At 45.2% G+C, this 15,459-nt stretch overlaps 1 pseudogene; it reads right to left on the bottom strand.

Annotated features, from left to right (window-relative positions):
- Window positions 1-12,507: 12,507 nt before the first annotated feature.
- On the bottom strand, window positions 12,508-12,692 carry LOC141985600 (U1 spliceosomal RNA; annotated as a pseudogene).
- Between the last annotated feature and the right edge of the window lie 2,767 nt (window positions 12,693-15,459).

Here is a 15,459-nt window from a genome sequence, read left to right on the forward strand (position 1 = left end):
ATCCTGTCTTGCATTATTGCTTATTTGGCTTCAAGGCAAATGGTGTTGCCAAGGCTATTTCACGATGGGTACAAGGGAACACAAAAAACAATGAACCATTTCATGACAATGATGACCCAATGCAGTGAAGGGCAGGAAGACATTAGGCATTGATGCTTCTGGGTACGTCCAGAACTTAAAGGTGACCTCAAATAGTCTGTTTAAAAAAAGAATAGCGTGTCATTATGTCACAGGCTGAATGGCCCTTTAAGGCATGCCCTTTAAGGCATTGCCTGTGACCAGACAGTTATTCCCCCAGCTGAGTGTGAGGGAGACTTAATTATAATGCTTGACCCCAGCTAGAAGGGGTTAGAGGGACTACTTAAACAGGGCCGTGAACTCAGCTGGGGGAGTACGATTGCCAGGTGTCTGCTTTAGTCGAAAAGGGACCGTGGTGGTTCCAGTTAGCACCGAGCCATTAAAATCTGGTCAGCAGCGCAGTGGGGTTAAGGCAGACTCCCTGCCTGCCCTGGCTCCGCATGACTTGGGGAAGCATCCAGCATGTCCAGCCCGGTTCCTAGACACAAGGGCAGCCAGGAAGCTCCACGCACTGCCCCCACTTTGAGTGCCAGCTCCGCAGCTCCCATTGGCCAGGAACCACCGCCAATGGGAGCTGTGCGGGGGGCGCCTGCGGGCGGGGGCAACGCACAGAGCCCCCATGGCTACCCCTCCCCCTAGGAGCCAGAGGGACATGTCGCCACTTCCAGAAGCTGCCTGAAGTAAGCACTGCCCGGAGCCCGCACCCTGAACCTCCTGCCCTAGCTCTGAGCCCCCTCCCACACCCAAACTCCTTTCCAGAACCTGTACCCTCTCCTATACGCTGAACCCCTTGGCTCCAGCCCAGAGCCTCCTCCTGCACCCCAAATTCGTCATCTCTGGCCCCACACCAGAGCCCGCACTCCCAGCCAGAGCCTTCTCCGCCTCCACACCCCTGCCTGAGCCCGGAGCTCCCGCCCACACCCTGAACCCCTCATGTCTGGCCCCATCCTGGGGCCCACACCACTAGCCCAAAGCCTGTACCCCCTCCCACACCCCAACCCCCTGCCCCAGCCCCCTCATGCACTCCAAACCCCTCAGTCCCACCCCCCTAGCCCGGAACCCCTTCCTGCATCCCAAACCCCTCATCCCCGGCCCCACAGCAGAGCCCGTAACCCCAGGCATAGCCTTTACCCCCCCCACCCCAACTCCCTGCTCCAACCCAAAGCCCCCTCCCACACCCTGAACCCCTCATTTCTGACCCCACCCCAGAGCCCACACCCCCAGCCGAGCCCTCACCCCCTCCCACACCCCAACCCGACCCCCTGCCCCAGTGCGGTGAAAATGAGCAAGGGAGGGGGAGAGTGAGTGACGGACGGAGGGGGGATGGAGTGAGCCAGGGCGGGGCCTCGGGGAAGGGACAGAGCAGGGGCGGGGCAATGGTGTTCCATTTTCTGCAATCAGAAAGTTGGCAACCCTGTGGGGGAGAGGAATCCCAGGAGAGAGGAGCAAAGGGAGATCTCTCTCTTGGAAGGGCCTGGGGAAGCCAGGCTGGAAAGGACCCACAGGAAATAGGTTAAGCTCCTGTCAGGGAGGTCATAGGTTAGGGCCTGTAGGCAGCATGGAAACTGCCAGAGTCCCTGGGGAAGCGAGACAGTGGGGGAATCCTGCTGGAGCAGAATCAGCAACACCCAAGAGGGGCAGAAGGAGTATTAGTTTGGATATTTATTTGGACTTATAGTTGGACCTTTGTTACCCTGGAAGGGGTGAAAACTTTTAAGTGACCTGGCTGCAGGGCCAGGCCATGGAAGGCCATTGTGGAGCCAAGGAAGTGGCATTTTGGAGCCGGGGGGGGGGGGGTGGAGGGGGGGGGTGGGGGGTGCTAGAGGTGAAGTCACTTGCCATGTAGTGACCTGCCATCAGCAGGTGCTATGACAGCAAGAGCAACCGCGTACATATCCTTTGGGACGTGGACCACTCTGCTCTTTGGCACAACCTACTTAATGTATGTCTTCACGTCCCTCTACAGTGTGCTAGAAATAAAGGGAATGATGAAAAACACAAATAGCTATTTTTAAAAAGTGTTTAAGAACCCAAATATTTAACATCTATCTGAGCAGACTTACAAATGATAAAAGGCATTTTAAAAAGCTGGTGCAACTCAGGGCGGAATTTGGCTCCAAATGTCTCCATATTGCTGGTGTCGGATGAGTCTGTTCAATGTGGTTTAATTAAAAAACGTATCAGAGGAGTAGCCATGTTAGTCTGGATCTGTAAAAGCGGCAAAGAGTCCTGTGGCACCTTATAGACTAACAGAGGTATTGGAGCATAAGCTTTCGTGGGTGAATACCCACTTCATCAGATGCATGTAGTGGAAATTTCCAGAGGCAGGTATAAATATGCAAGCGAGAATCAGGCTAGGGATAACGAAGTTAGTTCAATCAGGGAGAATGAGGCCCTCTTCTTGCAGTTGAGGTGTGACCACCAAGGGAGGAGAAACTGCTTTGTAGCTGGCTAGCCATTCACAGTCTTTGTTTAATCCTGAGCTGATGGTGTCAAATTTGCAAACGAACTGAAGCTCAGCAGTTTCTCTTTGAAGTCTGGTCCTGAAGTTTTTTTGCTGCAGGGTGGCTACCTTTAAATCTGCTATTGTGTGTCCAGGGAGGTTGAAGTGTTCTCCTACAGGGTTTTTGTATATTTTTGCCATTCCTAATATCTGATTTGTGTCCATTTATCCTTTTACGTGGGGACTGTCCAGTTTGGCCGATGTACATAGCAGAGGGGCATTGCTGGCACATAATGGCGTAGATTACATTGGTGGATATGCAGGTGAATGAATCAGTGATGGTGTGGCTGATCTGGTTAGGTCCTGTGATGGTGTTGCTGGTGTAGATATGTGGGCAGAGTTGGCCACGATTATTAATTATTATTTATTTCTATTGTGGTAGTGTCTAGGAGCCCCAGTCATGGCCCAGGTCTTCATTGTGCTAGGTGCTGTACAAATACGAACAAAAAGACAGTCCCTGCCTCAAGAAGCATACAGTCTAAATCAGGGGTGGCCAACCTGTGCCTGAGAAGGAGCCAGAATTTGCCAATGTGCATTGCCAAAGAGCCACAGTATTATGTCAGCAGCCCCCCATCAACGCCCACACCCCACCTGCCAGCTGCCCCGCCAATCAATGCCTCCCCTTCCTCCCTGTGCCTCACGCAGTATGCAGGAAGCTCTGGGGAGTGAGGAGAAGAGCGAGGGCGCGGCAAGCTCGGGGAAGGGGGCAGAAAGGGACAGGGCCTTGGGGGAATGGGAGAAGTGGGGGCAGGGCTGTGGCAGAGGCAGGGGTTGAACAGTGAGCATTGGGAAGTTGGCACCTGTAGCTCCAGCCCCGGAGTCAGTGTCTATGCAAGGAGCTGCATATTAACCTCTGAAGAGCAACATGTGGCTCCAGAGCCACAGGTTGGCCACCCTTGGTCTAAATAAACATATCATTCCCTGCATGGTTTATCCCTTAGCATTTTGGCAGCCCACGGGCCTTTACAGAAGGGAACAGAGAAGATCCCTGTGTGGAAGAGGAAGCCAGTCAGCCCAAACGAGTATTTGGTTACCCAAAGGGCTTTGCAGGGGAGTGAAACTAAAAATATTTTGCCACCCTTCCTCAGAGGAAAAGGACTGAAATGAGTCACTTATTCCTGAGAAGCTGTGGATGTGATAGAGGCCAGCACACTGTGACACATGTACCATATTCATTGATTGTCTCTCCTCACTGTTGTGAAAATTGTGGGCTGTGTTACAGAATTAGAGAGCAGATTGATGTTCTCAAGAAGATCAGTGACTGAAAAACTAACTGATTACAAGGTTAGTTTTAGATCCAGGAGGCCAAAGTGTGGCCAAATGCAGGGCAGCCATCTGAATTCTAAAATGGAGCTTGTGACTACCCTCATCTTTAATCCAGAGGTGTAGACTTTGGAGACTATAGCCCTGTGCTTGCAATCTGGAGCCAAGCAGTGTCCATCTACACCGAGCAGATGGCCCTTCAATTATAGGGCCTTTCCCTTCCATGGGGAAATGTCTGTCTGAGGCTTGGTCTACACTCCCGGCCTATATCAGTATAACTACATCACTCCAACAGCATGAAAAATCCATACCCCCCGAGCGACGTAATTATACCAATCTAACCCCTTTGTGTAGGCAGCGCTATGTCGACAGACGGGCTTCTCCTGTTGACATAGCTACCATCTCATGGGGAGGTGGAGTACCTACACCGATGAGAGAAGCTCTCCTGTTGGCATAGGTAGCATCTTCACTAAGTGCTACAGCAGCCCAGCTGCCCCACTGTAAGTGTAGACAAGCCCTGAGCGAATAAGTTACTGCAAGAGCTGGTTAGGAATTTTTTGACCACCTTTTTTTGTTGTTGTTGAAAAATGCCAATTGGTTGAAACCAAAACTTTTCATGGGAAAGGGTCAGTTTCTCAAATTTCTCTACTTGAAAATTTTTGGGAAAAAAGTTCTAAAAATTGTCAGAAGGTCCTATTATCCACATTTTCAAAACACACAAAAAATTAAGGTCTCCAATTTGAAAAGACTTTGTTTTGAAATTTAAGCTATTTATATTAGAATGTTTAAAAAAAATTGTCGAAATCAAAATGAAACATTTGAATTGACCCAAATTTTGTGTTTATTTGCAGAAATTTTCAAGATTTTGACTTTTTGTCCTGATTCAGGAAAGGAGAAATTTCCAAAAATTTGCACAGGATGGGAAAACTGTTCCCACCCAGCTCTAGTCATTTTCTTGACATGATTCTTAATTCACTAACAATAAGACCAAAACATTCAGTTTTGGATATTGCTTTCTGCTAAACAGTGTTTCTTGCTACTGGTCAAACACATGGACACCCAGTCACATTCTCTGGAATTATTCATTTCCTCCCATTTATGCCAGCTCCTTGATTGTTTTCTATCTGGTAAAAATTGACTTGTTTAATTCCCAAAGGACCTTTTCAGACACAGATTTCTCCTCAAAGCAGTATTGCTGTTGTGCTCTTTAAATCTTGCAGACAAGGCCAAACAACCCCATTATTAATACTTCCTTACAAAGGAAATTGGGGTCTTTTACACAGCATTCTAGCTGAAGATACAGACATAAATCTTTAAGATATACCAATTATTAGCCTTCTCAATATTTGTATAGCTGAGAAGAATACATCAGATAGGCTGGACACAGTTTGTTACAGAAACTTCAGAGAAATAGAAAGGAAGTAAGAGACGTGCAAGGGATAAAAGTAGTGGTGTGACATGAGTTTTAGGTCTGGCTACCAAGATGGTTCTGAGGATGGGTTCTGTGAGGAAAGCAAGTTGTTGTGTGGATAGCTCTCTATCTAGCAAACCTGGTTATCAGGACAGTGATTAGTCTTCCAGGAGCCAGACATAAGGACAGCACAGAAAATGTGATTAGCCAACAATACTGACAATTAATTTCTTGTGTGGGATGTGTGAGAAAACCCTCCCTTCCTGTTGCATGGTGATAAGAGTGCCATCTGCAGCTGCAGTCCCCCTCAGACACAAGCTGGGGCCAGATTCTGCTCTCACCGTTATACTGGTGTAAATCCAGATATAAGTGGAGTAACTGGATTTACTGGAAAACTGTGTGTATGTAAGATCAGACTGACATCCAGGGGGGCTTTTGTTTTAATTTATTTTTTATTGTTGTTTAGTTTCCTTTGTTTTTTCTTGCCACTTTAAACAAAGCAAAAATATGATGCTGTATGTACTGTTGTTGGTGTTTTGCTCCGCGCTGGTTGAGTTAGTTTCCCAGAGGAGCTCTGTTTCAACTTGAAAGTTTCTCTCTCACCAACAGGAGTTGGTCCAATTTATGATGCTGACATTTGAGACGCCTTTAGGGGACCCGGGTTTTGCGTACTCCCTAATTTGAATTCTTTACTGTAATATCTATTATTGAATACATCAGGCCAAATCCTGTTGCTGGTTTCACTGGGGTTAATGCAAGGTAACTCTCTGATTCCAGTGGAGTTTCTCTGGATTTACACGGTGTAAACTGATACCAGGATACTGACTATTTTAAACACCTTTTTACAAAGTGGTTACTGTGCAAGCTAAGGGCTTGTCTACACTTACAGCACGGCAGCTGTTGCACTTAAGTGAAGATGCTCCCATCTGCGTGATTAATCCACCTCCCGGAGAGGTGGTATCTATGTCAGTGGGAGAAGCTCTTCTGTGGACACAGTGCTGTCTACACCAGGAGTTTGGTTGGTATAACTGTGTTGCTCAGGGCTGTGGATTAAGTTTGTAGTGTAGACCAGGGCTAGGAGACAAAAACCAGCCTGAAAATCTATACCATCTTGGCCATTTAAAGTGATTTGTCTTGTAAATACTAGAACAATGTAGGGCAGGGGTGATGAAAGTCCGGCCTAGTGCAATTCAGGGATTTCTGCAATGGAGCCTGCACCTAGCCTCATCTTCCAAAACAGATGCACTCTGTGCAGACGAGGCTCCTAGGTCCTTGGCTGGGGGTAATTCAGCAGAGCACCATTGACGTCAGTGGCTGCACAGACGTACGCTAGCCGATGATCCAGCCCCAATGAGTCTCAGTCATGCCTCCTCTGCTGCTGCCTGTGCTATCGCAGCTAGGCTGCTATATATACACACACTCTGGCTCTCATGGAGCTACAAGTATGTGTCCCCGAGCAGGGGAATCACACCCACAGGTTTGTACTATAGACACAGCCTAAGCAGCCTTCGGGCTCTCTGGCTAGTTGCCAATGTGGTCCTCCATTGGGCACAACTTGGCCTTGACAGCGTTATGGATTTACCAGAGAGCATAGCAAGCTGCTGTTATTGTTTTTTAAACAAACCTATTTTCCAATTACAGGAATGCAAAATACATTTTGAGTTGAACAAACTTCATTTCTTTTTGGCTGTCTTTGTGTTACAGGTGTGCAAACAGCCGCTGTTGTTCGCAAACAATTACTCCTAGGCTGTTTCCTCTGCCAAGTTTCAAAGCACAGCACACGTTTGAGTCCATATTATTAGTAGACAGTCCGAAATTCTGCCTGCCATCCCCCTTGGGTATCTAGGGCTTCCCAAGCAGTGGAACTAGTGTGGATCTGCTGAGTGGGGCCAGGTTGCAGGAGCTCACTCTGAGAGGCTCGAACACCTCCTGGTTGCTGCTGCTGTGTTGTGCTCCCTCTGTAGTTCCAAGGAAGGTGTGGGGAGGAGTCTGTGGTGTGGCCAATGAGTGGATCCACCAGTACATAGATCCACCAGCCAAACCCCCTACACTGGGGGAACGGCCACAGAGGTGATGGGCTGCAGAAATAGCCACAGAGAGCACCATGCAGCCTGGGAGAAATGCTTCTATCCCCAGCTTATCCTCCATCATGATGAAGGGTGGGGCAGGGTCAAACCTGAGTGATGCTGAAACCCCACACACTAGGTTGAAATACCAGTCAGGTGCCCTCCCATTCCAGTTTCCATCGTGTACAGGCTCCCAGAATTCCTTACTCCGGCACCAGCAGCAGGGGAGGATTTGTCCCATCCTGTGAAACTCCTTATAACTAAACGAAAGCATATTTTGTCATACCCCCCAAACCAGGCCAGATTCACCAGGCCTTCCCACCAAACCCTAGCTGGCAGTTCCCTTTTCATGTAAGCGACACAAGAGAGTTACTTAATGGAATGTCTCTGGACCACTTGCACCTGAGCAAAGCACAAAGGAGGAGGCATCAGAGCCATAAATAGATACACATTAGACATCCGATGAAGTGAGCTGTAGCTCACGAAAGCTTATGCTCAAATAAATTGGTTAGTCTCTAAGGTGCCACAAGTACTCCTTTTCTTTTTGCGAATACAGACTAACACGGCTGCTACTCTGAACCTGTCATTAGAAACTCTCTAAACATCCCCACATTTTGCATAGTTGATGACTTTCCATAATAGATATGGATGATAAACAACTTTAAATAAACTAAAAATTTATCAGTGTCACTTCATTTATCACCATTATGTTAAATTGAAAGGTATGGAAAGAAAACACTGTGCATTTGGTTGAAAAACTCTGTGCAAATGTGATGAAAGAAGACTAAACTCAATGGGCCAAATCCTACTCTCATTTATACCTCAGCAACATCGCTAATGGGGATTTATAATGGAAGTGCTGACAGTGAAGAATTAGATATGGACTAAATAAAAAAGTGATTTGTAATATTCGGTGCACAAACCTTGTGGGCTCAGTACATGGGTAACAGAGTGAAATTTAATAGCCTGCGATACGCAGGTCTGACAAGATGATCTAATGATCCCTTCTGGCCTTAGACTCTGAGATGCTGTTGTCTATGGGCTTGTCTTCACCGTACTGTAAGTTTGTGAGGTAAACTCAAGGGCTGCTCCCCCCACCCAACTGTCAGGAACACACAAAAGTCTCTAGCTCAGGTTAAGTGGTGCTTAAAACTCAGGCTCAATGGCCCATCAGCGGGTTGGGGGCTAGGGTGCTGCTGAAGCTCAAGCTAAAAATGTAGCCTGGGACACTCGGCCTATCTGCACTACTAATAAAAATGCTTCATGCAGCCTCTTGATTCGAGTGTCCATGACACACACTAACACTGCAGTAAAGACAAGCCCTAAAACAAGCAGAGTCAGAGCAACAAATCCAAACAGCCTGAGCTTTGGAAGTTCCGATTCCGATGTAACATGGGATCCAAATGTTGTCATTCGGATCCCTCTCTGAAAGGAACCTTGCTTGTCATGAGTTCTGCTCCATGGTTGATAAGTAGAGTGAAGGGGAGGAGTGGGTAATTGGAGCCAAAATTTAGGGCTCCCTGTCAACAGACTCCTCCCCTTCATGCTCTATTCAGCACTAGTTCAGGGGCACCTTATGGTGCTGATCACCAGTGTCAACAATGTGTCAGTTTTCTAAAGCAGACAGTGCTTTAATGAGGGATTTTAAATCACTGCATAATGGAGTTTTATGTAAAATGTTACAAATTTGAGATGATTCTGAGCCAAGAGGTAAACAAAATTGCCTATTTAGGATTGAAACGGTGTATCACATCACACTCTGATATCTGAGGTACAGATGACCTTTTCTATGGCACATGACAATGCATTAAGGAATCTTCTGTATTCTGAAACTTCGTGTTCTTCATAGTTTTTTCAAAAATAATTGACAGCATCTCAGAAAGTTTGCTAATTCCCTTGGAATCTGTATCATTACAACATACTGATTTGTATATATTTACTGCTTCCAGGTTTTACCTTACTGGCTTTTTGTCGATACCTATGCTGACAAGTTCAATCAGAAGACCCATCTGAACAAGTAAAGATCCTTCAAAAAATTTGGTTTGGAATGCCAGCTGTATTTTAAACTTATGGGGGAAGTCAGGCTTTCCTTGTGACTGTAACTAAACGTGGTGCTCGTGAAACCTAGAGACTGAAGTATCTTCTTTATGCAGAGAACAGGGAGAGCATGAACAGTAGCAATATGAGCTACCACACCATGTGCCTTATGCCTGTCAGTGTGAGTGGGAAGTGCAGTCTTTTGGTCAGATCTCAGCTGATGGAAGTTGTCATGACTTTTCTGACATCTCTCATGACTTCAGTGGAGCTATGGCTATTTACACCATCTGAGCCCCTCCCGGTCCATTCAAAGCTTGGGAGGAATGGAAAAGCAATCCTGGCCATTACTTTCTATGGCTGGTAAAATAATGGAACCAATGTGAGAGGTAACAGGGAATGTTCCTGTTAAGAGGGGTAACAGCAGTGTGAATGATCAACAGCATGGACTTAATAAAGAACAAATCATTTCAGAGAAATATTTTTTTTAACCAAATTATAAAATGTGCCCTCGATTCTGCAGTGGCATCTGCTAGTATGAACCCCTGTGCCCATATGGAGTCCCACTGACATCCGTCGGACTCCACACTGTCACAGGGGGCTGTGTGAGCAGATCCTGATGTAGGATTGGCGTCTGAGTGGGAAAGAGAGAAAAAGAGCAGGTCCGGTATGTCTGGTTTTCAGTAAAGCAGTTGACAGAGTCTTGTGAAACCTTTCTTGAAATTAATTCAACTTGGCTTGGATTTGAGTATTTGCACATGGACTGAAAGCTGGACTGAGTACTGTAAACAAAGCAAAACAAAATGAGAAACAGCAACGTATCACACTGTGAGGGGCTGGCCAGTGGAGCAAGCAAAGGATCAGTGCTAGGCCAAGTTTTATTTCACATTTTTATTAACATCTAGAGGAAGAGGGTAAGCAGCACACTAGAGGCCCAGTCCTGCTGCCATTGCTCTGGGAGTAGATTTCCCACTGCCTTCAGTAGGAGATCCATGTGCATAACAGCAGCAGCACAAGGCCCTAAACTTGCAGATAATACTAAACTGGGAGGATATGCAAGTACCAGAGAGGAGAGGATACAAATAGTGTAAAGGGACTAGGAGGGAGTCAAAATATGGCTACAAAATTATACCCATCCAGGAAAATGCAAGCTTTGGGAGGGAGTGGGATGGAGGATAGAGCAACTTGTAAAGCAGCAATGCTGAGAAAGACATGAGGATGAGTAGACAGCAAATTGGATATGGGCTTTTAACGCAATATATTGGCAAAACAACCTGACATGCCTGATTCTCCAGCATCTTCCAGCCACATTAGCGATGGATGGCACTCTGGTGGTGCAAAGCACACATCGTCCTGTTTTAAATGGGCCTAGAATTATTTTCCCGTATAGAATCTCAGTCCTGCAAGTACAGTATAGCAGTTCCTATGACAAAGCCCTGCCATAGCCCCCTATGAAGGGGGCATGGCCAGGGAAAAGGAGATATGGCCAAGGCATTGTTCCACCTTACCAGTCCTTGACTGCTGTTCTTAGTCAGGGTAAGATAGAACAACCTTCAGGCCCTTTTATCTTGTGCCAGGCACTGAGCTAGCACCCATTGGCCCCAGGGTCAGGGAACTGCAAAGTTGACATAAAGCCATCTTTGCATCTCTCCAGGCCTGCACTAAGCACAGCTCAGCCAGCCCAGAAAATTGAGGCTAATGTGTTTAGTCTCACAGCCCCAAAATACATCTTATTCTCTCTCTCACTCTCACTCTCTCTCTCACACACACACACACACACCCCAAGGAACTGATAGTGTCTCTCAGCATAACACTGGTTAGCCCCCATCTGGAATTCTGCCTTCTATAAAAGACAGATTGAGAGAATAGCAACAAAAATGATGAAAGGACCAGAAGATGAAGATTAACCTATGAAGAAAGGTTACAAGAGCTAAATCTGTGTAGTTTAGCTAAAGGATGATGGCCAAAGGAGATACAAGTCTACAAGCAACGGATGTGTGTAACGACCAAGCAGAGAGAGGAATTGCTGAAGCTGAGTAAGTATCTGGAAATATTTGTTTCCCAACAGCGGGGTAGATTAGAGGATGGCACAGTCTCTTAAGGAAAGCCCCATCATATGGGTCATTGATTGAAACTAGACTGGACAAAGTACTGGATGATATCCTAGAGGGAATAACTCTTCATCAACAAGGATAGGGGAATGAACAAGATGAATTCATAGGTCCTTCCCATCTCCGTGAATCCATTTAATGCACTCACTTTTCTCTATGCTTGAAAATAGACACATTTTAATCAAAAAGGGGCTGATTATGGTGATATGAAAGCTCTGGGGCCTCATCTGGCAGAGTTCTCTTTGAGATTCCCAGAAGCAGAAGAAGAGAGCAGCCATTGTACCTTCTCTCTATGGAGTGTGGCATGCATTTCCCCTGAGCAGGGCCATGGTTCCCCTCTTCAGCCATTTTGAAGCTAGCACCTATCTTTGTGCTAATCTCTACATGCTCTGTACTCAGTGTATTGGTGGTCAGCTCCTGCAGATGGATGAAAAGAGGTGCTATGGGCTAATGGCTTTAGCACTTAGCTGAGACTCAGGAGACCTGGGTTCTATTCCCTGCTGTACCACTGATCTGGCAAGAAACCTGAGGCAAGTTACTTTACCCCTATGAGTCTCACTTTCCCCATCTGTAAAATAGGGATACAGACCTCCTTTGTAAAGAACTTTGAGATTTAGGAATTAAGAGCAAGGTATTATTCATATTACTTGCCTCTTTTCCCCTTGGGCACCTGTGCAGGGCTAGGCACAATACAGCCCCAAATCTCAGAAAATATACAATTTACTGCAGGAGAAAAACTGGGGATTACATGGCAATCAATGAAACTAAGGAAACAATAAGGTAAACTTAATTGATATGAGCTGTATGGGGGGAAGGCATCTTTCTATCAATGAGATCACTAATCCATTTATTATTATGATTTAGCTCTCAGGTAGCACTTTTCACATATGGATCACCAGGTACATTACCAAGGTGGATGTGTTCTGATTTTAGAGGGGGAAATAGAGACAGATAGGTTAAGGTCATACCCTGATCCAACGACCTTGTTCCTAATGCTGTGTTCTGACCACTAGATCACGTTGCCTCTCTACAATTATATTCCAGGGGACACAGGAATGCATCTCCCCCAACACACACACTGCTTCACCAACCTCCACAAACTATGCATTGAAGGTCCCTGCATTTAAGGAAATTGCAGGAGTCAGCATATCTGGATTGCAATGGATGAGCCTCATCCTAGAAAAGCCACCTTCATGATCATGGTATCTCCCCTGCCAGCTAATTACATAATTATGTAGTTGTTATTAATTATTTAAGGATCTTAATTCTTTGAAAAGGTGCCTTCAATTATTAATGGGCAGGGTCTGGCTGGAATGACTGCCTCCAGACAGCCTCACTGGTACAGTATACACATCAGTCATTCTGAAAAAAGCCACTGAATTTTCAGGCCATTGTTTAGTTAACCATTAACAATTCATAAAATTCCAGCTCCCTGCACAATAAGCAGCATTCTCTGAATGGTACTAGAAAATCCTATTTCTAGTCTGTTATGAAACAGAGGGTTTGATGTGCTGCCAGTTTTTATGTGGAACTTTGGAAACAGAACACTTCCTGCACTGTGAGTCTTAGACTGAGTGGCTGTTACATAAAGCTTTCCTACCAACTCAAGTTTATCATCACATACATTTTGTGTGCATGTGTGTATGAGAGAGAGATTCTACCAACTCAAGTGTATCATCACATACGTGTGTGTGTGTGTGTGTGTGTGTGTGTGTGTGTGTGTGTGTGAGTGAGAGAGACAGACAGACAGACAGACAGACAGTGGAAAAATCGAATCACCAAATGCAAAATAATAAAAAAAATTCAATTTTTTTTGGATCATTCGGCTCTTCCTGTTTGTCCAGTGCTGACAAATATTCAGTGATTTTTGTCAACTCAGAAAGTGAAGGCAAACAGGAAAAATCAAAAATGCTAAGTTGTATAAGTACTGTATATAGGGGAGATATAGCAGCTATGTATATAGAGATGGATAGATTTTATTTAATTTATTTATTTATTGCCACTGACTAAGCTTTCATTTAAAGCACAGAAATCCCCTTTGGGCCTCTCACACTGTCTCTTGTGTTGCAGTGATAAAAAAGGAAGTAAACATCACATCATCAGATATGTGCCAAGTGAAACAAACATGGGATGGCAAAACAGCATATTTGAAGAAGAGGGATACAAACCTTATATTCAAGATATTGGATCCAAACATATATAGGTCATTATCCGGTTGTTTTGCTGTGGGAGGAGATGCAGAACTCCAGTGGTTTATTGATATAATTCCTTGAAGGTGAAGGAGCCATAAAGTGATCTCAAAACTGATGCGTGAAGCAGCATCATGTAATATAGTTAAACAATAATGCAAACCACAGAAGAATCGATGGAAGAGGAGGGAAATGAATTCACCTAGAAAAGACTGAATATTTAAGTCCAGCACGGAAAGATGTTTGGAGTTTGTGGGGGAAGGTGGAGAATCCCCTGGTTTCCTCTGCACTGATCTCCCATGCCCTGCAGTGTATAAAAGCCTACAGCCAGGCCAGGATTGTTTAAACTGTCAGACAACTCATAATTTGACAGTGATCCCTTTTTAAAGTGGGGGAAAGTGCAGGCTTTGAGTGATTCAGATTGATCACCTTCTAATCTGCATTTTAGGTTTGAGTTTTCATTATTACAGAAGTGATTCAAAGAAAAAAAAACTATCTTATTTACATATAAAACAATTAAAGTCCTGTCTGACTTTTCTGCACTCAGGAGCCAGCCACATGTTCGGCTGCAGGGTATTGTAAGGGACAAGAAAATCTGGGAAAATGCTTGCACCAAATTGTTTTGGCTTTCCTATGTATTTGCAGTGTAATTAAGCTGCATATAAAATCAAAAGAAGATTGAGTAAGCGGGGAGGCTATATAGCGCATAGAAGTGTGGGCCTGATTCACAGCCCACTGAAGTCAATGTGCAATGGGCTTTGAACCAGGCCCCCTATGCATGGTAACCAAGATAGAATAAATTGCAGCAATGGACATAGTACTGTAGTTTAAAATGAAGCTAGAGCAATATTTTTAAGATAGGGTTTTTTCTTGCTGCAGGCAGATAATGGAACTAGCCTCCAGACGTGTAAACTCTCAGCAGCCAGCATGATCATCATGAGCCAATTTCTATTGAAATTAGATCAATACTATTTTTTTCCCTTCCCCTCACTGGCTCCTAAGTGATTCATGAATCTGAAAACTAGTTCATGAATCTGAGAGGAAGGGGGAGAGGAGGAGGCGGAATATCTGCAGTCAGCAAACCTTGACTCTGTTTCATGAATCCAGGGATTAGTTACATAATGTTCTGCTGCCTGCTAGTTGAAACCAGTATTTAGGTTGCCGTTTAAAACTTTTACTTATTCAATTCCCCCCACTCCCCCTCCAAGAACTGGGTAGAGCCACGTTCTTTTACACACACACACACACACACACACACACACACACAGCAAAAATCAGAGCCATGTTATATAGCAACTATTTGAGTGTATGTGCATGTGACACACATCTTAGCTACACTTTGTGTGTGTGTATAGAGAGAGACAGACAAGAATCAGTGCTGCACCAGATAGCGCTCCTGGGTGTGTCAGAAATCAGAGCTACGTTATGTAGGAATTCTCTGAATGTGTGTGTGCTTGTGACAAGGTGGAGAGCCATGCTGGGTAATGTGTGTATATGTAAAGACAGACAAGAATCAGCACCACATTACCTAGCACTCATATGTGTACTTGTATGTGACAAGAATAGTTTAACCGGTTATGGGCCCTTTAAATCTGTACTGGAGCCAAGTCTCTCTCTCTCTGTGGAGTTTCATAAGGAAGCACATGATGAGAGCAGTTGGAAACCACATCTCTGTGAGTGCTGATTACAGCCGACTGAGGAAAATGAGATTTTTATCTTGCAGGAATTCAATTATCAAAAAAATAAAATACAGCCTGTCTGCCTTTATTCGGCTAAACTCACTGCACCGCGGTGTTTTTAATTT

This window comes from Natator depressus, chromosome 3 (genome assembly GCF_965152275.1).
Source record: "Natator depressus isolate rNatDep1 chromosome 3, rNatDep2.hap1, whole genome shotgun sequence".
In the NCBI taxonomy this organism is placed as follows: Eukaryota; Metazoa; Chordata; order Testudines; family Cheloniidae; genus Natator; species Natator depressus.